The 27,640-nt window shown below is 36.5% G+C and overlaps 1 long non-coding RNA gene across 1 annotated transcript; it reads left to right on the top strand.

Annotated features, from left to right (window-relative positions):
• The first annotated feature begins 2,020 nt into the window (after positions 1 to 2,020).
• On the top strand, positions 2,021 to 3,396 carry LOC138402536 (uncharacterized). Its single transcript, XR_011236907.1, has 2 exons — positions 2,021 to 2,783; positions 3,166 to 3,396. It is a non-coding gene; the product is annotated as an uncharacterized lncRNA (long non-coding RNA).
• The last annotated feature ends 24,244 nt before the right edge of the window (positions 3,397 to 27,640 follow it).

A 27,640-nucleotide genomic window follows, 5' to 3' on the forward strand; every position in this document is an offset into this window, starting at 1 on the left:
TCAATGTTAATATTGGGAATAGAGTAAGCTGTGATAGCCTAGTGGTTAAGACGTCCGCCTCCAATGCGGAGGTCGGGGGTTCGATCCCGGGCACGCACCTCTAACTTTTTGGAGTTATGTGCGTTTTAAGTAATTAAATATCACTCGTTTTAACGGTGAAGGAGTTTTCCTTCATTGTGAGGAATCCTGCGTGCTTGAAAGTTCCCCATAATGTTTTCAAAGGTGTGTGAAGTCTGCCAATCCGCATTTGGCTAGTGTGTTGGACTATGGCCGAACTCCTCTCGTACTGAGAGGAGACCCGTGCTCTCTAGTGAGCCGGCTATGGGTTGATCATGGTGATGATGACTTTTGGATACTTTCTTGGAAAGGAATAATGGCAACCCTAACTAGGCCTATTGTCTGACCGCTTGATATATTGACTCCCGATGTGCTATAGGATAGGATAGTCTCAGTTTTCCATAGAATGACTTATGATACCAGCGCCTGCCAATTCCAACTTTTTAAAGGTTCTTTTTAATGCTATATTCTTTAATTTCATTCGAGGCTCGGTGGAAATGACACTATAAAATATCACACAGAATTTATGACCGTATATTTCAACAGAAAATAATATTATTTTAAAGACAGCTTATGCATTTTGAAGATTACTTAGTGCCTATTAGAAAATACGTTAACGATTACCTACTTGATAAATAGTAGTATATAAAATTACTATTTAATGTTGTTTTATTTTACTTTTAATTTAGATTTAAGTTTTTTTTTATGGAATTGTATAATAACCCTTTTTAAATCTAAAAATAAAATAAATAAATGTCAACTATATATCAAGTAGGTGAACGTTAGCATAGCTTACTTTTAACATGAGCATTCGTATTATATTATTTTTCACAATATATGACAGGGTACGACAATAATGCTGCGGGTGGGGTTTGCATCACTGACCTTTCAGATTTCAGTCCGCTCCTGTAACTGTTGATCTATTGAGACTTTATGAGTTATACTGTAGCTTACTGAAAAATAAATTAGTGGGTTAAGCAGTTTTGTAAAACTTATTAAAAAATAGGTGCCTATAATCATTTTATAGGTAGGTACATCTCAAATAGCGTAACGCTGAATCAGAGATATTATCATAAAGTTTACTTACACAAAACCGTAACGAATGCAAATAAATATTTGTATAGTTTCATCAAATATTTGATCAAGCAAATCTCCGTCTCTCTAGAGAGAGTTCTTCTTATTGTCTTGATACGTGAAGTTTATAACACCAAATACATATTCCGAGTCACGAACCGTTTTTCTCAACGCCTTGGCCAAATATTTTCTGTTTGGTCGTTTTTTAGCCGCGTCTACAACATTTTTCTTTTACTTTAAGTTGGCAATAATAATAAATCTGCATTTTGTGCTTGTTGACTTGACCCATCTTCTTTTAAAAACGCAAGTTTTTAGGGTTCCGTACCTCAAAAGGAAAAACGGAACCCTTATAGGATCACTTTGTTGTCTGTCTGTCTGTCTGTCTGTCTGTCCGTCTGTCTGTCAAGAAACCTACAGGGTACTTCCCGTTGACCTAGAATCATGAAATTTGGCAGGTAGGTAGATCTTATAGCTGACATTTGGGGAAAAATCTGAAAACCGTGAATTTAGGGTTAGATCGCACAAAAAAAATTAAATTGTGGTCATGAACTAATAATTAGTAATTTCAACTTTCGAAGTGAGTGACTAATTATCAAGTGGGGTATCATATGAAAGGTCTTCACCTGTACATTCTAAAACAGATTTTATTTACTTTTATGCATCATAGTTTTTGAATTATCGTGCAAAATGTCGAAAAAATACGACTGTAGTACGGAACCCTCATTGCGCGAGCCTGATTCGCACTTGGCCGGTTTTTTTTTAATTGTTATCAACATAAAGAATGTTTAACATGTCCATCTTTAGACACAGCAAAAAAAACGAAGAGTTCATTCCGTCTACTTATATGTTAAATTACATTTAATTAAAAATGGGGAAGTAATCCACGGAACAGAAAAAACAGTGGAAGTGCTAAGTAGGCGTGGCACGCGTGCCACAATTAAGCGTAGTTACGTAAAACTGATCCCAGTCGCGTTCTAACATCGCGTGGAGTTGGTAGTCTCGCGACAAATTCATATTGCCCTAGCAATGTTACTGTTCCGTTTTGGAGTGTAAAAATGATAGTAGGAGAAAAAAATCTTAAAAATGGAGGTGTTTCGTATCATCGGTAAGTACGATTTTCATTGTTTTCTATAAAATCTTAATTTATTTCAATTTACTAATATTTAATAGAACGGTTAGTCAAAATCAACCTTAAACAATTAAGATAAAGTTTATTTTGGATTGATTCTATTCCGAAAGTACTTCGCTCCGTGTTCGCTACTCAAATAGTGATGTGGCCAAGTAGAATATTGAATTTATCGATTGATATCGATACAAGGATATAAATAAATAGTAACGCAATAATTATAATTTATTAATGAGTGAGACGTTGCATTGATCACTAAATAGACATCAGTAGTTCCTCTAACCTTCATTTAAAATATTTTTAGGTTTCCCAAAGATGCAAGCATCAAAGAGAAATGGATAGATGCAACGGGTAGAGTTAATTGGATGCCAACCAAATCAAGCATGATATGCTCTGAACATTTTTTTAGAAGTCGATTTTATAATATCAAATAAAGGATATACATATACGAAACCTACTGCGCTTCCATCAATGAAAATCGTTAAGTCTTTTAATCAAATAACCTTGTTTTATTTTATTACTTTCAGTAAGTTTTGAAAATACTTGATATTATAATACAAAACAACACACCTCTTAGTTATATTTTTGTATGAAGATTGACTGACTAAATATCAAATTTAATTCATAAACACACTAATTAATTTTTCTCCTATTCATTTTTATATAGGTACTAGATGATGCCCGCGACTTCGTCCGCGTGGATTTAGGTTTTTAAAAATCCTGTGGGAACTTTTCAACTTCCTATGTCCTTTCCCGGGATGCAAGCTATCTCTGTACCAAATTTCATCAAAAACGGTTGATCGGTTGAGCCGTGAAAAGCTAGCAGACAGACAGACAGACAGACAGACACACTTTCGCATTTATAATATTAGTACGGATTTATTCTCAAAATTTAATTTTGGTCTCAGCCACAAAATGATAAATGTGGTCACTCCAGGTTCTTCAAAAAGACAAAGTGATTCGGAGATTCCTGCGTCTAATCACGTTACCGATTTGATGAAGGCAATAGTCGAAAAATATATACATAAATGTTCGCATACACCATTTATTAAAATTAAAAATAAGACTTTCGAAACGCCAGTTTCTTAACAAATATGTTTTATTTCAAGGGCAATAAATAAAATTTATCTATTTTCATACGTTGCAGTATTTATTGTGCATACTTGTAAAAGGCATGCATACATACCAGCACTTTTATTCAATTTTATAATTACCTTTTTTAATTTTATTTTTGCGAATGAACAAAATAACGAGTATCTATCGATATCGATAGGTAATTCATTGAGCTACGTGGTGCAGCCTTAACTGAGGAGGAAAAAAAATCGACCGATCACGCAAATGTCAACCATATGTTTAAAGTAATTAAGTTTATAATTGCTACTACTTAGAATACCGCCATCTATGGTCAAGTAGCGGAATTAATTGGACAATTGAATCTAGTGTGACGTGAGTGTGACTATAGCTCGTAAATACGTTCTTCCGCTAAAGCAAAATAAATCTTATTTCTAGAGCGTCAGGGTTTATTTCCAAATCTGTGACGTAGGCTAGTTTTGACTAAACTTAAACGACAAATCAAATGATTTGTTTCTTTGTAGTGCAATATATGACTATCGGTATATTTGTATGAGTTTGGCGACAGCGGTTCCTATAGTAATTTTGGTGAATTGCACTTCCACTGTTCTTTCTGTTCCGTGAAGTAATCACTACCACTGCCATAATCATCATCATCTCCACCCATCGCTGGTTCACTACTGAGCACGGGCACACGAGTAGATGTGGCACGGGTGTCCATTTAGAATGGGCTTAGACCATATCTAGTCCACCATGCTGGCCAAGTGTGGAATGGTAGACTTTTGAGAACATTAAGTAAAACTCTCAGTTATGCAGGCTTCCTCACGATATTTTCCTCCGCCGTTAAAGAATGTAATATCTATTTAAATGTATATAAAAGGAATAGCAGACTGACGGACTGACTACGGGACGGATCGGGCTGTTTGGCATTTAGATAGCTATTATGACATTATTAGCTAGACATTTTTCTCTCATTTATTTATTCTTCTCATTTTTATCATATTTTTAAAAAAAAACAACAAACAATAAAATAACAGAAACAACAGAAATTAAAATAACAAGAACAATAAAAATTAAAGTAACAAGAAAAAAAGAAAAAAAAAATTATTAAAAATATGATAAAATGGATCCCACTAGCAGCGGGCTAGGATCCAATTAGCTAGACATTATTATTAGCTATTATTATTAGCTAGAAATCCAATAAAAAAGGATTTTTGAAAATTCAACCCCTAATGGGGTAAAATAGGGGTTTGAAGTTTGTGTAGTCCACGCGTACGAAGTTGCGGGCATAAGCTAGTAAGAGACAAATGTTTGCAAGTTAACACTTACAACGCCTCCCGCGCACAAATGACTGGATATTTATTCTAATATCATGTCAGTTAAGGGTGCATGACCAATGCGTAACAGAACTAGGGATAAAAGAAAATAACTTATATTGATAGTTCAAGTTAAATTGGCCACTAGAATGTATAGGGTGGTGTAAGATAAGCTTTATAGAGGGTGCTGTATCATTCGCTTACCCTCAATGTCTAGTTACGAGTAAGTTAGCTTATTTTGGCATGATTTATCTATGCCACCAGCCGTATATTACGAGTGTGGTTTAATATAATACACAAGTTGGAAAGAAAAGTCTGTTGATTACAGCAAGAAGAATTCTAAAAACTAAACCAAGTCACTTTTAATACCATCATCGAGGAGGCCTCTACTAGCTTATCATCATCAACAACAACCCATCGCCAGTTCACTACTAAAGACAGGTTTCCTCTAAGAAAGAGCCGGGTCTACCACGCTAGCCAAGTACGGATTCGCAGGATTCGAAAAAAAAAATGCACGCATAACTCCGAAAAGTTAGAGTTTTCCCGTGATCGAACCCCCGACCTCCTGAATAGAAGGCCAACTGCGAAAAGTTAAATGTGCGTATCTGGGATCGAACCCCTGACCTCCCTAATAGAAGGTCTATGTCTTAACCACTAGGCTATCAAGCGGTGATATCCACAAAGAGCCAATTTAATTAACTAAAAAACATAAATAACGTAACAAACTCCTTCCACTAGTAGTTATAATGGTTTAAAAGTGAAAACGTTTTTCCTACAATTATTTTCACGTGCATATAAATGTTTAGCTATCAGACCTGTTATTTAGAGACTGTGGGCCTTTAATTTCGAATTCCGTTTTTGTGGCTTAATTAATAGTCTGTCACCGAGACATCCTGTTATTAAGTTAAAATTTTGTAAGGCACAAAGACTAATTTTACGATGAGCGCTTTTCAATAAAACGTGGGCGTCACTGTCAAATTAACTGTTTACTAATACGTAGTTAACGCAGCAGACAAGAATAGACGGCACGAAATTAGCATAAAAGTACCTACTAAGAATAATTATTCATTTAAAACAACGCAAAAGCAAGTACAGTAGAAACTCGATTATCCGGCCCTCGGTTATACGGATTCGCGATTATCCGGACTACCAACCGAAAATTGTTCGGCCGAGTGCGAGTCCGACTCGCGCACCGAGGGTTCCATACTCTGTTTTAGAATGCACAGGCAAAGGCCCTTTCATATAATATCCCACTTGGTATAGTTATCTTACTTTGAAAATTGAAAATACTATTATAGTGAACAACATAAAATGCACATAACCCGCTTTTCTTCATACATTCAATTATCCGGATTTTCGATTATCCGGATCCCTAACGACAACAGTTCCGGTTAATCGAGTTTCCACTTTGCTACAAAAAATCTTATAAAGATGAGCAAGAAATATTGAGGGTGAAAACGCTTCAGCAATTGTTTTGATGTATTTATGCGATGAATATTTTTCAATATCCAACAAAATTTAATAGATCTACGTCGCCTAATGAACTAGTGTTGGTAATAAAAATGAAATAAACGCAACATAATAATTATATTAAACTTTTCGTTCACACCAAACCGACAAGGCTTCCTACCACAGATACGTAGTATTTGACTAGCGGCGGCCGATTTTATTATACTACGCCCACCAACATCTATTGTACTTACTGTACTGTAGGTACAATAGATGTCGGTGACTACGCCACTTTCCGTCATGATTGTATACAGCGTATAGTGTAGTGTCTCGGAAAAATGCAGTCTGACTGACTTCACGTTCACACGTGAGCCTAGCCTACCCACAGTCGGCGGCTGACATTACGTTAGGTGTAAACGCTCGATCTAAATAGAGCGCACTTTGACTTTGCTCAGACTTAAGATTGAGTTAAAACGACACATATTTATGTGCGAGATATAGCTTTGTCTCGTTTTAACTCTGTCTTAAGTCTAAGCTAAGTCAGAGTGCGTTCTATAGATCTCACCCTCACTATCCAACGATGCTACTTGACAAGTTCATACGATATTGGCAGAGAAAAACGTAACTTTGGTGTCACAGTTTTCAACTTTACACTATAAGGGATCTGATGAATAAAATCTATTATCAAAACCATTTGTTTGAAGCCTGGGCAAGTCATCTAGTAGATAAAGGGTATTTTAGAGATGAAAATGATAGATTCCGGTAATTTAACATCCGCGAGGGAACCTGAAATGCCGTAAATAATAATCATTGTGAAAGCATTACCAGCCGGAAAGGTGCAAATTGTTATTTATTACCCGCGGAAATACAAATTGTTCGAAATTTAGGACAATATCCTTGCTTCGTTTGCTCAACGGCTGGAATGGGGATTATGTGGGTAAGTAAATTATTTATTGTCGGTTTTTATTCGCGATTCCTTGTTCTCTGATAGCACCAACCTAACTACGTTGCAGAAACTTGTTTGCAAAATGGAGCAAAAGATTCCAAAAAATATCTTCCATTGGATTTCCGTAAAGTTGTGTGCTTCCACAACTACCAGGGCTAAATAAAATAGAAGCATTCTATTCAATGGTACTCGTGTGACAATGACAACCTCTGAATATCCTTCGCGCTCGGTAACAACACGAGAAATAAACCTATTTTCTGAACGCAACATGTGTCTCATTCAATATAATGTGAGCTGAGATTATCCGCACCATTACTCAAATATACGTGCAAAATTATTAATGCCCGTTATACTTACCTAGGTACTCTGAGATACATTGTTGGGATTTTTCTAATAATATTCGTAACTTAGTGCTTACCATAATCGTCTCTGGAAGTAATCTCATAGCGTCAGCACAGATGGGACTTTTTTACTAGGTACATAGGCTTAACTGCAATTATACTAAGTATCTACATATCAGTAGCGGATAAGGTAGTCTAAGGTGGTGGTGGAGGAGCATGCCTGCCATCTAAGCGGTGAATATTCACTCTACTTTTGAAGGAACCAATATTATTGCTAGCAAGAAAAACGGAAGCCAGAAGGCATATTCCAGCATATCGTATTAAAAACGAGGAAGCGAATCGCTTCGTATGAGTCTGTGGAATTTTGACTATGGGCGCAGACCTGCGTGTGTTTGACCTCGTGATCTTTTCGATCGTAAAAAATAGTGAGGGGTGAACTAGGTCAAACAGTTCCTCCAATTTTAAACTTTCCAATTTAGTTTAACAAAAAAAAAAAATTGGCCCAAGTCAACTATGATGAGTGAGAACCGATTTATCTATAACCTAGTTTGGTCATCCAAACATTGTTTTTTTTTAATTATTCAGTATAGTAGGTACATAATCTCATCATCTCATCATCTCTAGTGGTCGGGTCATTTTGGCGAAATCAGTAACTAGGTCACTTCTTCTATGGCCTAGTTCAGTCATCGAAAATACATTTTTACTTAAACATATTTAATAAAACTTTTTCAATAGTATCGATATTAATATATAATTCTGCACACTTATTATGGACAATAAATACAATTATGAACAACACGTATTGTAGTACTTAGGAGACACTTTTACTAACCTTTCGGTTTGGATGCTCGAACAGGATTAACTTAAAAACTAAAGAGCTGTCCGGACCGAATATCATGTTTTACATTCATTCAACTGAACTAAAAAGAGTATGTGATTGAACTGAACTGAAACTGAATTGACCAATGAGATTCCACTTAAAATTCCATCCAATGCGATCCTTCTAAAATTCAAGGCCGTTTTAAAAAGGTACGTGATTTGACTCAAACAATAAATTATTTAAGTCAAATCTTGCACCCTTAATTTTTAAACCGTAACAACATGTTGGACTGACCAATGAGATCCTCTCAAGATTCCATCCAATGAGATTCCTTCTAAACTTCAATGTTATTATTAAGAAAGTACGTGATTTGACTCAAACCATAAATTATTTAAGCCAAATCACACACCATCAGTTTTAAAATCATCACAGAATATTAGTATTATTTGGAAATCATGACACATATTTCTTATTTTGATAATAACTACTACGAGTAAGTTCTCCAAGGCGATATTGATGACATTGTTATTTTCAAGAGTTCCCGATATGATGCAGACAAATTTTTAAATTGCGAAACCTCTCTTTAGCAATACAATATTTTATTTTATTGACCTAGAAAGAAAATTCATCTAAGCACAGGTGCTATTAAGCTTACTCAATTTGAAATTCAAAATTAAATGCAAATTTCTGAAATTATGTTCTTCCATTTTATATCTTAGCACCTCCAGTAAATACCTTTTATTCGCGTGTATAGTGCGAGAATTAACCTACATAGCTCCCAGCGGAACACGTGTCCTGAACAATGTGTGTGGAGATTATGTGTACCATTACTCAAAATATTCGAGCATCCTTATTATCCTTATTATAAATGCGAAAGTGTGTTTGTTTGCTGGTTTGTTGGTTTATTGGTTTGTTGGTTTGTCCTTCAATCACGTCGCAACGGAGCAACGGATTGATGTGATTTTTTTGCATGGGTGTAGTCAAAGACCTGGAGAGTGACATAGGTTACTTTTATCCCGGAAAATCAACGAGTTCCCACGGGATTTTTAAAAACCTAAATCCAAGCAAACGAAGTCGCGGAAATCAGCTAGTAATAATATTATAATAATGAATGCCGCACCCTTGAACAGAATGGCCGTGAAACGAAATATTTTGAACATAATCCATACTAAGAAAAATTGCGAAAGTGTGTGTGTCTGTTACTACAGAAAGAGCTTACATTCCGTAGACAGGCGTAAGCTATTTGTTATCCTGGAAAACCAAATTCCCACGGTATTTTTTTACTGAATATGAATTTTAAAAAATTCTTTCTTGGCGGATGCCTGCGTTATAATAACTATCTGCACGCCAAATTTCAGTCCGATCCGTCCAGTAGTTGGAGCTGTGCGTTGATAGATCAGTCAGTCAGTCAATAAGTCAGTCAGTCACATTTTCCTTTTATATACTTAGATTAGTTAGTAAAAAAAATATACCTACACCTTTCGTTAAAAAGTTATATTGTTGCAAATGCCTTGAATACTCCACAAATGTCAATATAATCCATTTCACACAGCTTATTGATGATTTCCGCTTAAAAGGCGCATGAATTGATCCAAAAATTTGTCAATTGAATAATGGCACCCAGGCCCCAGCACAATAGAAAATTATTTGTCGAATCCATACAACCCCAATCCATACAATCAATACACGAAATGTGATCAATCAAACTGGAACACCGTCGGTAATAGACGGCGTAATAAATTAAATTTCGTCGAGTGTCATCCGTGACTCGACATGTGCAAATTAAATAACAACGTGACTTGAGTTTCGCTCCGTATACGGGGGATATAATATGGGAGAATTGGTATAAAACTCCAATATTATATCATGTTATGTCATGTTATGGGCTATCATTTTTATAAAGCCTATTTTAATGTAGATAACGGGAACACACCACGATTAATTTGATGTTTTTATTTGCCGATATTTCAACCCAATTGCACGGGTCGTGGTCACAACGGGACTATGGTGCTACGAGAGATGAAGTTGCCAAGAAGTCTGTCAAGAGCAGTAGCGAACATACCCTCTTTCTTGTTCTTTTCGCTGGAACTTCACAACTTCACAAGCTGTCCGGCAAAATGAACTCACAACGTCACTATTAATTTTTTAAGACATACGATGCTGTCTTGGTTTGCATAATTCTACCACTGGATTCCAAGACCTGTGCAATTGGGTTGAAAATTGAAATATCGACCTACCCGCTATCTACATAAAAAAAATATATCGTTAAACCGCGAAATAAGCTTAAAATCTAGTTTATAAAGCTTAATTCCGACTGTGACGTCTCATGGATTGAAATTGTAATGTATTTCACTAGGAAAACATCGTTGCTGACCAATCCGTGTGACGTCATGACATCTCATGAAATTTGAAATGCAAAATTTAAATGCATTTTTATGCACTTATCGATCGAATAAAATATTTATAAATTTTATATAAGTAGTTTATTATCACTTTAGACAGGATCAAATTAAGACACTTTTCAAAAAATTGTAAAATACCCTATTATGTCAACATAGGTAGGTACGTAGTTTTGTTTGTAAAAGCTCCAATAATTAAGCCTTACTAAACTGTTATTTGTATAGCTGCTATTATCTTAAGTGCGACAAAGGCGACTTTATGGTAATTGTGGATTATTTGTCACTATGAAAATAGAATTGATTGTTCGTATATTGTTGTCTTTACTACACTAGACGATAATTTCTGCGAAGTAAAAGTCCTTTGTATTTGTGTACATTCATCATCATCATTATCATCATCATCACTGTTGAACATAGGCCTTCCCTAAAGAGCGCCACGACACCCAGTCCTCAGCCTTCTTCACCCAGCCACTACCCGTCATCCTCTTAACATCATCGGTCCATCGTGCTGGAGGGCGTCCCACACTACGCTTGCTTAAACGCTGTACATTATTAATTTATAGAAAAGCAGCACAGGGAGCAAGTGACAGTGTCGACGCCCAAAATCTGGTGGCCCGTATGGTGTCAAGCGAGGATGAGTGGCACAGATACGGTCAGATGCTGAGGGCCATCATAATGAGAAGGGAAGACAGAGAAAAGCAAGAAAAAAAGGAGAGAGAGCAACCAGAGGGTCAGCACGAAGTAATGTAAATACGGTTCCGTGCTGATCTCGCAGAAGGGGAGGTCTTTTAGTCCGTGCGAGTCGGACACATCCTGTCGATAGACAGAAGTTCGTTAGGGATTTTTCCTTCTCCTAGAAAAAAAAATATTAATTTCTAAACAAATAGGGTGCTTATGTAAATTCGCCTGAGTAAAATGTTTAATACTTAGTAATCTATACATAAAAAAATACTTGTCCTGACTGATCGACAACTGACCGACTGGCTGATCTGTCAAAATAAGGCCTGAACTGTTAGTTAGCTAGTATTTGTAAATTTTGACAGTAGGTTCCTTTTATAAAGGTTTAAAAGGTGATGACTGATGATGTATGAAAGTCATATTCTAGTTACATATCAATGAAAATTTACATTTAGGGTGTCTTGGTTAAAAATAAAGAAAGTACCTATGTGTTTGAGGCTCGATTTTCAAAAATTCCTTCCGAGCGAACCTGGGGCGGGTGAACAATAAAGAACAAAACAAACCTACTCGCATTAGAATCAGAATCAGAATTAGCCAGCAAAAGGATTTGCCTTGATTCAAATTAATTGCTTACAATAAGATTTATCTAGATAGTAATTAAATGAAATCCTTTAATTAAGACAATGAAGTTACAAAAGATTTTTATCTCGTTAAAATGAGAGAATAGAGATTTCATTGAAATAGAATAGGCACTAAGTACATAATAATTATTATAATAGCCACTTAAAATGTTATAGTGGCAGAATATTTTAAAAATCATCCTCTATAAACATTCACGCAATCATTCTGAAAAAAAAAACGTGTTTCATAATTTTTTTCATAATTATTGTTGTAACAGACAGACACACGAGTGATCCTTTAAGGATCAGATTTTTTCATTCAGACGTACGGAACCTTAAAAATCTGATTGCACATATTTTTTAAACGATAAACCTTTCTTTAATTAAACTTATAGTTACACGCTACTTAATTGAAAAGAATCGTGAAGTATTTTTAAATGGGACAAGAACTACGTTACAAAATTAATCAAGTTTATGAATAAAAAAAAAAATCAAAATTCTGGCTACCGAAAATCCTTACTGTTATAAAAAATACTGTCTCTATTTAAAACTCTTCACCAAATTTAATTAAGTCTGAAATCTCTATTTTAGTCCAAACCTTTAAGAAATACAAATTTTGTTTCCGTAAAAAAGTCTATTAATTACAGGGTTTGTGAGTAAGGCTTAATTAATTCACTGTTGAGGCTTGATGATGGTATTGATTAGCCATATTGAAAAGCGCTTGTTATTATAAACCCATAGAGATGGGCATTATTGCGACTTTTAAATAACTTTTATTTGGTGAAATTTTTGTTTTCCTTCACAGGCGATTTTTCACGGAAAGTGAAAAAAAGTGAGTGAAAGTGATTTTTCGATTTTCACACTTACAATCGTTTACTACCTATACAGTAGTTTACTAGGAATTATGATCAAAATCAATAATATTGCACTCATATTTCACATGTGGGTGGTTTTTCACAGAAAGTGATTTTTGCACTTATTATTGTATAGAATGAGAATTCACATTCTCGACTATTTGATATCTAACTAACGTTTTTTTGTCTTACTTACTTTAGTGATGTACTCGTTCTCGCTCGCGCGCTCTTTAGCATCTTACCTCGTTGACCGTGAGCGCACGAAATTTAAAAATAGAAGGATCTTATTAAATATAATAATTTTCAAACATAGTGAGATGTTGCTTCGTAATTTTTAGGGTTCCGTACCACAAAAGGAAAAACGAAACCCTTATAGGATCACTTTGTTGTCTGTCTGTCGGTCTGTCAAGAAATCTACAAGGTAGGTACTTCCCGTTGACCTAGAATCATGATATTTGGCAGGTAGGTATATCTCATAGCAGACATTTATGGGGAAAAATCTGAAAATCGTGAATTTGTGATTACCTCACACAAAAAAAAAAATTGTGGTCATGAACTAATAATGAGTATTTTCAATATTTGAAGTAAGATAACTATATCAAGTAGGGGTATAATATGAAAGGGCTTCACCTGTACATTTTAAAAGAGATTTATTTTTATTTTTATGCATCATAGTTTTTCAATTATCGTGCAAAACGTCGAAAAAATACGACTGTAGTACGGAACCCTCGTTGCGCGAGCCTGACTCGCTCTTGGCTGGTTGTTTAAGTAAGGTAGCAAGTTTTACATGTTTCACGTCATTTCAGGCGTTTCACGTAATTTTTCACATGCTACGTGGGAAATGGTTTAGTCTGTCATTCATCACATATTACTGAGGATATGAAATGGTTTCAGAGACAAAAAGTTTGAGCGCTTTTTGAACGACACATTATGTTTCTACTTTCTCGTAACGCTTTCCAAAATGCGGAATGCTTTCCAGTTGAGTATTCTTTTATTGCTGCATGAAGCATGAACTATATTTATGTTTGGATATATGGCTTTTATGACATGACGCAATAATTGCCCTGAGCGCTCTTTTTAGGGTTCCGTACACGAGTAAGCCTCCGCTGTCTGTTCGTCTGTCCGTCCATCTTTCCGTCTGTCTGTCCGTCCGTCTGTCTGTATCTCATGAACCGAAAGGTAGAGACTTGAAATTTTCAAGAGTGCGTATTTCTATTGCCGCTGAACTGTAACAACAAATAATATAACACCAAGATGGAGAATTTCAAAATGTCCGCCATGCAAATTAAAGAAATAGGCGGGCTTACTTGGAAGAAACTATAAATAATATTGGACTAATCATGGGACTTCTGGTGTTTCATAACCAATCGCCATGGTCAGTAGCATAATTATTTCTATTTTTTTTTAATATCAGCATTATAATAGAGCAGCACTTGGCTGCAATCAGACCTGGTGGAAACTTAGTGATGATGCCTAAGATGGAGATACTTTATACACTAGACTAGATGATGGCCGCGACTTCGCGTGGATTTAAATTTTTTAGAAATCCTGTGGGAACTCTTTCATTTTCCGGGCCTTAAAAGTAAAGTCGTTCCCCGGGATGCAAGCTGTCTCTGTACCAAATTTCGTCAAAATCGGTTGAACGGATAGGCCGTGAAACGCTAGCAGGCAGACAGACAGGCAGACAGACAGACAGACACACTTTCGCGTTTATAATATTATAGTATGCATGTACATTTTCTGAAAGGTATACTGAGAATATATTATAGAACAATTTAGTTCACGTTGAGAATAATAATAAAGTGAGATAATATAGTGTAAGAGACGTCCCAGGACCTAATAATAAGGATAGAGTACCACCGCGTTTGGTAAGATAATAAATATGGGAGGATAAAGTGGGGTAAGTAGAAAGCCTAATAGGCACTACTTTACTGCCCTAGTTCTGCTGGGCAAATGCTTCTATCTAATTCGAGGGAGACCCATATATAACTCTAGCTTACGCCCGCGACTTCGTCCGCGTGGACTACTCAAATTCGAAACCTATTTTACTCCCTAGTGGGTTGAATTATCAAAAATAATTTCTTAGCAAATGTCTACGTCATAATAGCCGAGCTTTGCATGCAACAATACAGGCTAGGGCTACGAAATAAGTGATCGGATTAAGAGTTAAAGATTAAGGTATTAGCGTATTCTTAACCTCTAACCATTTTACATGTAGGTAGGGGAAATTACAATATAGGTACTCTCACCATTTCATCCTCATTAGTACCTATTATACATACCTACATATTATATTGCTATCGGCTAGTCTATTATAACTATTTTCTTCGCTTTGGATAGGTTTGTACAGTTAAAGTACGATAAAAAATAAATTAATTGGCATTCGAAACGCAGAATAGGTACCTAGGTACAATTTGAAAAACACTAATCACTAGTTACTACTATTTCCTAGCACTTATTAAATTAACGAAAGAGAAATGGTACGTGCCTACTAAGACCCTTGCGAAACATAAATTAAGAACAAAAGGACAAGGAAAATCTCTACATACGGCATTTAATCAAGGACTAGCGATTTCAACCCCACTATCCTAATGGTCGCTAAAACGATTTGTTTCGACTTCTGTCAACCTCATGCCATACATTACAATGGACTCCTCACTGTCACACCGAAATAAACCTTAACTCACCAGCTTAAAGTAAATTTTACTATGTATTTCAGCAGATCATAATATCAGACTTAGGCCGAGTGTCCCGACAGATTGCTGTGGATCTTTCAAGCGATATATCACGATAAATAGTAGTCGTGTTGCGGGAAAACATTTATGCACTTTGATTTACGGTTATAGGTGCGATTTTGAACGCTTTGTTGCAAGCAATAAAGTTTGGAATTGATTGTTATTGAATCATATCCTGTTAGTCAACTACGGATTCTATTAATGACTGTGGAACTTGCAACCGTTCGTATTTAATTTGCCCTTGTTGACTAAAAAATATTTAGGCCCTATCTCACAACCTCCAGATAAACTTTATCTAACGAATAAAGTTGATGTGAAATGACAGTTTTTATATTGGGAATCTGTCATAATGTCAAATTTATCCGTTAGATAAACTTTATCTTGCGATTGCGGAACTTTCAACGCTCTGTAAAATCAAGCGCCGCACTCGGCCAGCGTGGTGGGCTGGGCCTGAACTTGAGTCCAGATAGATAGCTATAATGGCGTAGAAAAATAAAGGACTTTTGAAAATTCAACCCCTTAGTGTGTGAAATAGGGATTTGAAATTTGTGTAACCCATGCGGACGAAGTCGCAAGCATAAGCTAGTAAATAATAAGGCTGTCTGTGCATACAGTTTCTAGTTTATTTGTGTTTTTGCTGCTTGTGTGCAATAAAGTCTTTCTTATCTAGGTATCTATGTGTCTATCTAATTGGATGGGTTTTCTTGGAACAATAAATAATGGTCTCCCTGTTTACCGAAAACGATTTCCTGAATTATTAAACACACCCGAAAATTGCCAAATTCTACGAGTCGAGATGCCCCGCACACCCGCACGTCCGCATCCGCACCGGGTTAGCGCGGGGACTGTGCGGGGCGTTCCCTCCCCGATTGCCACCTCGACTTATCGCGTACATAGTCGCTCTTTGGCGTGAAAAATACGATTCGAAAGCAGAATTGTTTTCTTACACTTTGTGAACTAGAAGTATGTACCTACAGTACGCGGCAGAAAATAATGTACATCGACCTTTAGAAAGAAGTAGCTGTTTTGTTGAGCATTGTCTCTATCGTTGAGACCCACAAAACGTCACATAGGCATGAATGACAGAGACAACGCTCTACAAAGCCGAAATGTCATTTCAGATACCGATGTACAGTACCTACGATTCAAACTTAAATGCGCCCCTGAAGTTTGCGCACGACGTTGCGCACCACACACATTTTGGGTGTCCGGGGAAGCGGGGAGGGTAACAGCGCACGTGTCGCAACTTCACGTAGACACATTTAAGGCGAGTCACCGCAGCGGGTAGCGCGGCTTGTAATTAAACCATTTGGCAACGTTCAAATTCTGTGTTTCAAACGTTTTGAATTTTATAAATTATAGAAGTCCTGTTGAAAACCAAAATTTAGCAGGTTCTTGAAGTACTTAAAGACAAATATTTCCATTTAAAAACTAGGTATGTGCCAAGTCAGAAATTTTAGTACCTATTAAATAATTCGTTTCAGACTTTTATTTTAGCTTCTTTCAAGATTTTATTTGATCGAGTGAAGTACTTCCTATTGTGTATTAAATTAGCACATTCCTTAGACAATGTCTTTAGGTATATTGTATATTTTTAGCAAGGCCGTTATTTAATAGTAAATGCCTAAAACATTTGATCTAGCAAACCAGTTTTTTCCGCTTAGCCTCTCGTACTGTACCTACATTATTTTCTGCCGCGTACTGTACAGAGGTACTGTTGCATGAATCACACAGCACACTGCCTTGTTTGCTACGGATATCTTGTAGTAATACGAGAGCTTTATCAACTTTGCACTGGTATCAGTGAGGTGAAAATGTAAATATTTTCTTTTCTACTGCGACATTGTGAATAACTTTGCACATTTTCAATAAAATGTTGAATCTCTTTGTAGATATTGTAGAATCATAATGAAATGTACACTAATATTACTCGTATGAGACAATGACTTATATGTATACTACATATAAGTCATTGGTATGAGAAGCGAAAGGGTGTCTATCTGTCTGTAGGTGTATTCTTTTTTCACGGTCCAGTCTTGACGAATCGGACATCATCTCGATTCTCTAGTTAAACGGTGAAAGAGGAACATGCATCGTTAGGAAATTTGCATAGGTACCTAAGAGTTCTCCATAACGTTCTCAAAAGTGAGGTGTGCCAACTGCCTTATTAAGACCTAAGACGCACTTATCCAGCATGGTGGACTGTTGTATAATTGCCCTGCTCATTCTGAGAAAAGACCTGTGTTCAGTAGTGGGTTGCAACGGGTTGGAATGATGGTAATGACCCTTAAAAGTCATTTCGTCGTGAAAAATGCTCAAGCTTCAATATGACAGCTATGTATTGCTCAAATGTTTCCTTTCAGATACCCGAGCCATCTACGTACGGCTAGATGGAAGCTAGACTTCTAAAGCGGCTTAGCTCTGAAAAGAAGTAATTGTTCAGACGATAGCAACCACTGGGTGAGCCTGACGCGGTGTCCTGCGTGAGCGACGAATACTACGCGACGCGACGCTGCGAACGCGACGAACGCGATCAACTCACCAGCATACCGTGCTTGCGCCCTATAGGGCAGTCTGCGGCGAGACGCAGACTGCCATATACGCATTACGTCGCGTCGTATTCGTCGCTCACGCAGGACACCGCGTTAAACTAGACTTTCGTTGGTCGCGAATCGTGATTGAAGCAACTGAAACGCGCGACAGTCGCGCTGCGGCTGGCGACAATCCTAAATAGTGAAAAATATGATAATGTATGGCGTCAGCTGCACGTGTCTGACACATAGGACTCGAAAGCGGTGTCATTTGTTTTGTACTGTCGATTCAGCCACTGCGCGTACATCGCGTGCGTCAGTCGCTTAGGTCACGACCCACGAAACCTACCTTTAAAGTAGACTTTCGAGTCAAGCGTCTGTGGCGTCAGTAGCGACAGTGCGTCGCATCCGATAAATGTACGGTCTACTATGCAAATATAGGGAACGTTTTCAAGCGCAGCGACACTGGCGCAAAATAACGCCCGGCGTCAGTGACGCTACTCTTGGATGACGATCCCTACATTTGCAAACAACATTAATCTGAGACGCACTGTCGTGTCGTCACTGCTGCTGACGCTCGGCTCGAAGTCCATCTTTAGTAGCAAGAATCTACTACAACTACATTCCTTGTCACTTAACAAGCACTTAGCAAAAACAAGTGACATTATATACCAGGACCCCATAAAGCGCTACGACTTTATTATACGTCATCGCAATTATCCGCCGACCTAAACCAACAAAGTAAAGCGTTTATTCCGAAGGCACTTCATATTTGTTTAAAGCCCGTTGGCATTCGCTTTTAATTTTTCGCTGTGTAAAGTTAAAGAGTTGTATTATTGTGTAAACAAAAGGCTATAGCTATTTATTTGGCTTTGGTCATACCATAACCTCTCATTTAATATGCTAAACGCAGACTAATATATTTTCTTTTAAATATTCACGAAAATATAAAAATATCTCATAGATTACATTAACCACAGTGTAAATACACGCAGTGAGACGATACCTTTGATAGGTATTTGCGGACGAGCTGGCTTTACTGTGTTTACAGTCTATGTATGTACTCAGTCTCGTAGCATCTGACGAGGGGGGCTCGGAAGCAGGGCTATACATATATTTTATCATTATTTAGATTCGCGACCCACGGAAGGAACTTTATGCACTAGATACTAAGAAAAATAATTTAATTAAAGTTCGGCCCTGTCACCCCGCATGATTATGTCTAGACTCAGATGTCTCCTTGACCGACTGTGACTCTTTAAGTTGTAATTTTAATTATGATTACATACATCATTTTTAAATTATGCGATATTTTAAATTTTGGTACATATGCATCCAGTTGGAATTTTCTGGGAAAGCTGTATTTTATGAAGGTTACAAGTAATTTCACAGATTTAAGGTACCAGGGCGACATGAAATATAAGGTACGTCTTTATTATACTAGACGCAATCAACCGCCGGCCTAAACTAACAGAATTAAGGCTGCGTACTCAGTACATATTTACACGGGCTAGTCGATTTGAATTATTCACTCTATAAAGTGAAACAATCAAAGGATTATAGTCGTGATTTTTAAAGTTGGTTATTTATTTCTTTTGACTTTAAGCATCGTATTTTCGTAATCAATTTTCGAATTTATAATAAATATCAATGCGACGAATATCTTCGTATCTAATGCTGCGAGATGTAACAGAAAGAACTGAACTGATAATTCATACTGCGTTCCAATCTGTTTTGAATTCAGGTGCCAAAAGGGTAGTATATGATTGAGCCAATAAAACTTAATGAAATTTTGTAGATTCTAGGAACTAATATCTATGTCTATGGTTTCCAATTTACCGATACATTAAGTTTTAAAATCATACGGTCTCTAGCATTTACCTACATATAAATCTTTAAACCCGTGTAACTATAAAACTTGGTCATTATTTTCTGGTAAACCACAGACATAGCATAGATAGATATTACTTTCTAGAACATGTCTATAAAATTACCTATAGTCCGTACAAAATGACTTCCGACGCGCTATTTAACTCTATGGGTCCACTGTTATGTCAAATTACGGTTCACCTTTAAAATAAGGACTAAAATCGTACTTTTGACATGAAATTTGACACATAATACATTAAGTTTGATTGGTTAATATTCAAAGTAGACCCAGACTATGTTTGTAAGGAGTGAATTGCGGAGCGACCGGGGTTACCGGGGGACTAAGGCTGAGATCTATAGAGCGCACTTTGACTTTTCTCAGACTTAAGATTGAGTTAAAACGAGACAGATTTATGTGAGAGCTCTGTCTCGTTTTAACTCTGTCTCAAGTCTAAGCTAAGTCAGAGTGCGCTCTATAGATCTCACCCTTAGTCCTATCCTAGTCCTATCCCACCATGCTAGTAAAAACAAGAATCGAACCAAGAACTTTAAACATCCGCTCCACTACAAACAAAGTGTAATAACCTCAAACTAGCATCCTTCATAATAACATGAAAACATCAAACGATTAATCTACCCGCATTTTTCTACCTCATATTTCATACCAAAGAGGAAGTCACGAGCCCCAAAAAATGTCAATCGGAATAATATGAATATTTTGAATGATTCAGCCCAGTCGAGTGCAACGACCTCTATCCCCATTAATCATAACACTGTCATCCAAAGGGACAGGGTATTCACAAATTATTTTTAATTCGTCACCCCATAATCAACTCTATGACAATATGATAAAGGTTACTTTTAAGGGACAGAAAGCTATCTCAAAAATTGAAAGTCAAACTTACACTTGATCTGGATTTTTGCCAACGTAAAGTTAGATTTCCTTGGTAAAGCTGGGCGATTGATATATTAATCGAGTCATATTTTGTATAGTTGTACTTACTTCATTTCATCATCCACAGCCTATTTGCGTCTACTGCTGGACAAACACCTTTCTAAAGCCGCGCCACACAGAAGCTACTGCAGGACCTCCAGGCGTTTTTATCCAGACACTTTCTGCCTCCATCTTAGGTCATTGATTATGAGATGGTCCAACGCGCGATAGCCGGTACGCGGTCTTCACTCCAGACCACGGCTTCAGGAGCCATTGGTTTGGCAAAGGCTAGCTATAAACCCTATAGCGGTTGAGACGTTGGCCTACTATTTGGGGGGTCTGGGATTTGACCTCTAACTTTTCAAAGTTATGTGCGTTTTAAGTAATTAAATAAATGCTTTAACGGTGAAGGAAGAAACCTGCATATTTGACAGTTCTACATAATATGTGATATGTGAAGTCTGCCAATCCGCATTTAACCAGGTGGACTATGGCCAAACCCTTCTTATTCTGAAAGGAGACTCGTGCTCAGTAGTGAGCAGGCGATGGGTTGATGATGATGATAAAAGGAAGCTAATTTTCGCATTCACTGGAAACAGAGCCTTATTTCTATTTTACATTGTCAACTCACGCTTAGCCGTAAGTGTCATGTTTTATTAGTTAATCCTCACATTACAAAGCCGTCGTATAAATGTTAATATATTACATTCAATTTCGTTGAATAAACCATCCCAAATTAAACTGGGAAGTAATGAAAATATCAACGGATGTTAATAAAATTTGTAAAGGGTTTTTATGAGTACTTTTTCGTCCTAATAATATAAACTAACTAACTAAAATCAATTTAAACCGCTAGATACTTAGGCTGAGATCTATAGAGCGCACTTTGACTTTGCTCAGACTGATTGAGCTAAAACGAGACAGATTTATGTGGGAGATATAGCTATGTCTCGTTTTAACTCTGTCTTAAGTCTAAGCTAAGTCTCCCGGTGACGCTGTAGCGGCCAGTAGGGCTTAAGTAGCATAGTCAATCCGAAACCACATACACACACAGAGTGCGCTCAATAGATCGCACCCTTAGGTCTAAAACGCGAGTGGCTGAAGTGGGGACTCCAGCCATCCACTTTACCATCTCGTATACCAACTTATATATTATGATATTTAATACCCGTCTGAGTTTGTTGTGGGCTCTTCTCAGACCTGGGTGCATTTGGAACCCTCGAAGCTTTAGTTTTAAGTTCGCGTAAAAATTATCACCACTATATTATCATCATGCAACAACCGACCATCAAAAAGTGTAATTTTAGAGCCTCAATAGCTCAACCGGTAAAGGAGTGGACTGAAAACCGAAAGGTCGACGGTTCAAACTCCGCCCGTTGCACTATTGTCGTTCCTACTCCTAGCACAAGCCTGACGCTTAGTTGGAGAGGAAAGGGGAATATTAGTCATTTAACATGGCTAATATTCTTTTTTAAAAAAAAAAAAACCTATTTTGAATAAACATTTGTCTTTAACTTTGATTTTTGACTCTTTTGTTCGGATTAAAAATGAGGAGGAAAATCGCTTTGTACGCATCCTTGGAATTTTGACTACGTGGGTACCTACGGGTGCAGACATTGGCGATGACTTGCGTCTTTGCTGTAATAGAAGGGTGAAGGAGGAACCAGGTTGAAAAGATCACAGAGACATCAAAAAGTGAAAAGAGAGAAGTTTCCTTGAAGTGTGGGTAAAAACATTATTGTAGAGGTTTGGGTTCTACCAATAAGACACAAATTAGTTTCACAATACGCCCTACCTGCGCAGTGTCCGAACAGTGAGCTCCCCGCGACCCCACCTCCGCACCCCCGCCGGTACGAGTGAATATTATAAATATTTATAAACCAATACACTACAACTATCATAAAAAATATAAATATAACAAAAAGAGACATCTTGAGAGTAACAGAGACAACGTTCTACAAAGCCGACTAAAGGTCGATATACAATTTTTCTTGCCGACTTCTGTAGTACTATTAATTATAAAAAAGTCGAACTGTTTTAACCAAGGTAGGTATAATAACCACTAACCAGACATCAGAAATTTGTCTACCTACGGTTAGACAGGTACCTGTGTTTTTGATCGAGGCGGGTAAATGGTTCTATTGGGACTGATCCATCATCACAGAAAGAACCATTAATTAAATTAGCCTTTATAGAGACTTAATAATATTGTAGCATTAATTATAGTCCTGAAATTTACGAAAATTATTCTAATTTTTTACTCCGGATAATTAATCATACAAGACTTTTGGAGAACAAAGGGACACAGGTGGTTTTATTAGGTATCTGAAAATAACTGATAAAGTTGTTTTATCGAAGGTTTAATAGCCCAGTCTAGCCAAGATTATACCTAAATTATACTAGATTATAGATATACCGACCAGGGGTAGATATACCGACCAGGGGTTTAAAGGAAACTGCCATACCCCTTCCAGGTTAGCCCACTAACATCTTAGACTGTATCGGCACTTACCACCAGGTGAGATCGCAGTCAAGGGGAAACTTGTATAGAATTTTTTTTTAAATGTCTCGTTTCAAACAAAGTAAAGTCAAAAATTGCGACCTTTAATGCGTAATCATCATCATCATCATCAACTGACAGACGTCCACTGCTGGACATAGGTCTCTTGTAGGGACTTCCACACGCCACGGTATTGCACCGCCTGCATCCAGCGCCTCCCTGCAACTCGTCTGATTTCGTCCATCCACATAGTGAGGGATCTTCCAACACTGCGTCTTCCAGTGCGAGGTAGCCATTCCAGCACCTTGGGACTCCAACGTCTATCGGTTTCACGAACTATGTGCCATGCCCATTGCCACTTCAGCTTCGCAACCCGTTGAGCTATGTCGGTTACTCTAGTTCCCTACGGATCTTCTCATTTTTTTTTAAATTACCAACATAAAGAATGATAAGAAATCCAATTTAGACACAGCGAAAAACCACGAAGGTTTAAAAAGTGTGTCAATCCGTCTACTAATTATTAATACATAATATAATTACTATGTAATTACATTACATTTACTTAATACAAATTTCTGATTTGATCACGTGGAGAAACTCCAAGCATAGCTGTCTCCATCGCTCGAGTGCGTAATACCGACTTTTAATATAAAAAAATCAGTTACACCGACGATATGTAAAAGCAAAGTAGCTATCAACGTAACATATGCACCGTTTACAACATAAAATTACACTATTAATTATTCCCGCCACTTATAATACAAAATGACGCGTGTTTTACACGAGGGAGACGCTATTTCGGGACGAGTTTTAATACTTTAATAAGGGGTGTCTACACCCTGACATGTTGCAACAGGGGTGTGCCAGCTTATTTTAATTTTAAATCACCACTAAGCTATGCAAATGTTTAAACGCTTATTAGCATTTATTATTGTGCGTAAAAAGAACGGAGTCACTGTTTTTTTAATGTTGTTTTTTTTTTATTGTACATGGAGCATTTTTATTAAAAATATTTTTGATAAATGTGTTTTGACGGTATTATTAAATAACCCTAGGGTTCTTTAAGCTTTAGCCTCTATTTCTTATAACACATGGTTTATAGGGTTTATGAAAGTTATTTGATTAGTTTAGTTTATTATAATAGAAACTATTTCTGCAGGACAAGTGGTGAGACAAAACTTAAATCACTACCCCTATTATAAAAATGTGAAAGTGTGTTTGTTGGTTTGTTCTTCAATCACGTCGCAATAGAGCAACGAATCGACGTGATTTTTGCATAAGTATAGTTTAAGACCTGGAAAGGGACATAGACTACTTTTTATCCCGGAAAATCAACGCGTACGAAGTGGCGGGCATCAGCTAGTTAGTGTTAAAATGAAAACCACTTTGATATACTTTTAACATACTTTTAATCACTGTTTCTTATTTAATTAATTTACAAGTCGGTACAATGAACTATCCATATCCCAAGCGTCCCATAGAGTCTAGAGCCTTGTCAAAACCATAGACCCCCCGCGAATGTCAGAGCGTGTTAGGCCGTGTCCAGACTTCCAACAGTCCATCTAACACACTATCAGCAATCTACCTAACATTAGTTATAAGTTTTACAGAACATCGTTAGTAAAAAAAAATTAAATTTCATACTTCATTCCGACATTTAACATAATAATTATATTAATTATCTCTTTGGATTTAAATAGAAAAGTTTTATCCATACTTAAATTATTATAGAAATATAAATGCGAAAGTGTGTCGGTCTATCAGTCTGTCTGGTAGCTTTTCACGGCCCAACAGTTTAACCTATTTAGATTAAATTTGGCACAGAGTTATCCTTCATCCCGGGAAAGGAAATAGGCTACTTTTTACCCCTGAATATTAAAGAGTTCTTACGGGATTTTTAAAAACCCTAAATCTAATCTAGTATTCAAATAAACGTTAAGAATAAAGTGCAAAATAATATTATATTCGTTGGACCACGGAAATAGAAAACATTGTAGAGTAAAAACATTCGTCGAAATAAACATTTAAACTTAACAAAGTTCATTATTACTTTCCAAATCGCGGTATCGAGTTTGTACCTATTTATATTTGATTTTAAGCTGTGCCGACAGTGGGAGAATTAACATTCAAAAAGTTTCCTAATTTGAAATTCGCATTTGGTTCAAACAAAATGTTTGTTGCAAAACATTAATTATAAACCAAGGGTAGACGATGAATTCTTTTTTACTTTAAAGGATTCGTCATCATCATTATTATTTTCAAGCGATAGATGTCGATGGGATGGATGGATGTCTACATAATGTCACGACGACTTATATCTCTTGTAGACTTTATAAATAACAATATGATTTCAGTTTTTTTAATCCCGTGGAACTCTTTGATTTTTCGGGATAAAAAGTTTCCTTTATAAATTTCCGGGATGCAAGCTACCTCTGTACCAAATATATAAATCGGGTAAAGGGGTGGCCCTTTAAGAATCCCGCCCTCCTCCGGGATGTAAGCTGACTCTGTACCAAATTTCATCATTTTTATCTAAAATGAAAGAGTTCCCACGGGATTCTTAAAGGCCCATCCGCTTAACCGAAAAACATTTATATGAAATTTGGTACAGAGGTAGCTTGCATGCCGGTAATTGACATAGGCAACTTTTTATCCCGGAAAATTATAGAGTCCCACGGGATTTTTAAAAAACCTAAAATCCACGAGGACCAAGTCGCGGGCATCCTTTAGTTTTGGATAAAATTAACTTTGACATTGACGCTAAATGTATTTTAGTTCATACATTTTGACTTACATGGTATCTAAGTATGTGTTACGTGCACTAGGAATGTCGTCAGGTGTGTACTTTTAGTTAGGGCTATAAAATAAAACTTTTCAAATCACACCATATGTTGCAAACAGTTTTAAACTTGAACCAAAACAAGTAACACATGCTGGAAAACAATCCCCTAATGTTATCACAATGCACCCCCTAGTTCTAAAAGCTCATATTATAATGCGCTGAGTGCCATATTATCATCGGCTTTTGGTTTGGCTGCATCCATACATACTTCCATGCTAATCCACACTATTAAAAATGCCAAAGTGTGTTGGTTTGTTTATCAAGAAAGAAAGAAAAGTGTTTATTTTGAGCCAGAGATAGTTGTAGTAGTAGACTTTCATACAAACTTCCATCCCCCATTAGGGGTAGAATTTCGAAAAATTCTTTCTTAGTACCTACTTTTTAGAAAGAACGCACCCTCAAAATTTCATGCCTCTAGGACCAGTGGTTTAGGCTGTGCGTTGATATATAAGTCAGTTAGTCAGTCAGTCAGGACTTTCAATTTAATAGAGGAAAAAAAAGAAGATAAGTATTGCAAACGAAAGGGTTCTAACGTATTTTTTAAAAACCTAAATCCATGCAAACAAATTTGGGTTTTACAAGCATTAAGAAACATTTTATTTTCATACTTAAACAGACTATCTTGGCGTATTTACTTATTTAAAATATTATCACTTTTTAGTTTTTTTTTATTAGTGAACTCTATATAAATAATATCTATCCCAAATATTTAAACAATTAAGTAAGTATTTCTTTCTTTCTTAAAAGAATTTTAATAAGTTTGCTTTTTAAAAAACCTTTGTTAGTATAATATTATTATGTTAAGAGACATCAACAATAGTAGGTATAATATCTTCTGGGAGTTTGTTATAAAAACGTACACGTACCTAATGTTATACAAACTTCTTATTAGTATGTCTCCACCCTAATCACAATGCACCCCCGGTTAAAGCTCATGTAATTCCCTGAGCACCCCATTATCAGCGGATTTCGGTTTCATGCATACGTATTAGGTATTAGAAATAGTAATAGTTGGGATAAAGTTCTGAGTTAGGACCGTTTTTGGTAGTATTAATAAGTTTATTCTTTGTTCTATAGTTTTATACCCTATCTTTGGATTTGATATTATGATTGCTAATTACTAGAAACTCTATACTGTCTTGTAAAATATTCTCCCTAGCCCTACGTCTTCGTCGCTTGGATATAATCAAGTCATAATTATCGTTTAAGTGAATGGGATCTTAAAAGGTGACAGACACACAGACACACTTTAATTTATAATTTTAATATGGATTTTTATCCATGAAAAACTGATCAATTTAATAACAGCTGGGCTGCCAGTCTTGTAGGTTGCAAGCCTTTAGTTTTGCCGCCAGTACCTTTGAAGTTTTCTAGCAACCGTGTCAACTCTCTCTTATAATACGCGCAGCTGAAGGATTTTCACAACAAAATCTAAGCCCTCAAAAATAATAAAAGCTCTTTCTAATTCTACGTATTCG

Source organism: Maniola hyperantus, chromosome 7, assembly GCF_902806685.2.
Source record: "Maniola hyperantus chromosome 7, iAphHyp1.2, whole genome shotgun sequence".
NCBI lineage: Eukaryota > Metazoa > Arthropoda > Insecta > Lepidoptera > Nymphalidae > Maniola > Maniola hyperantus.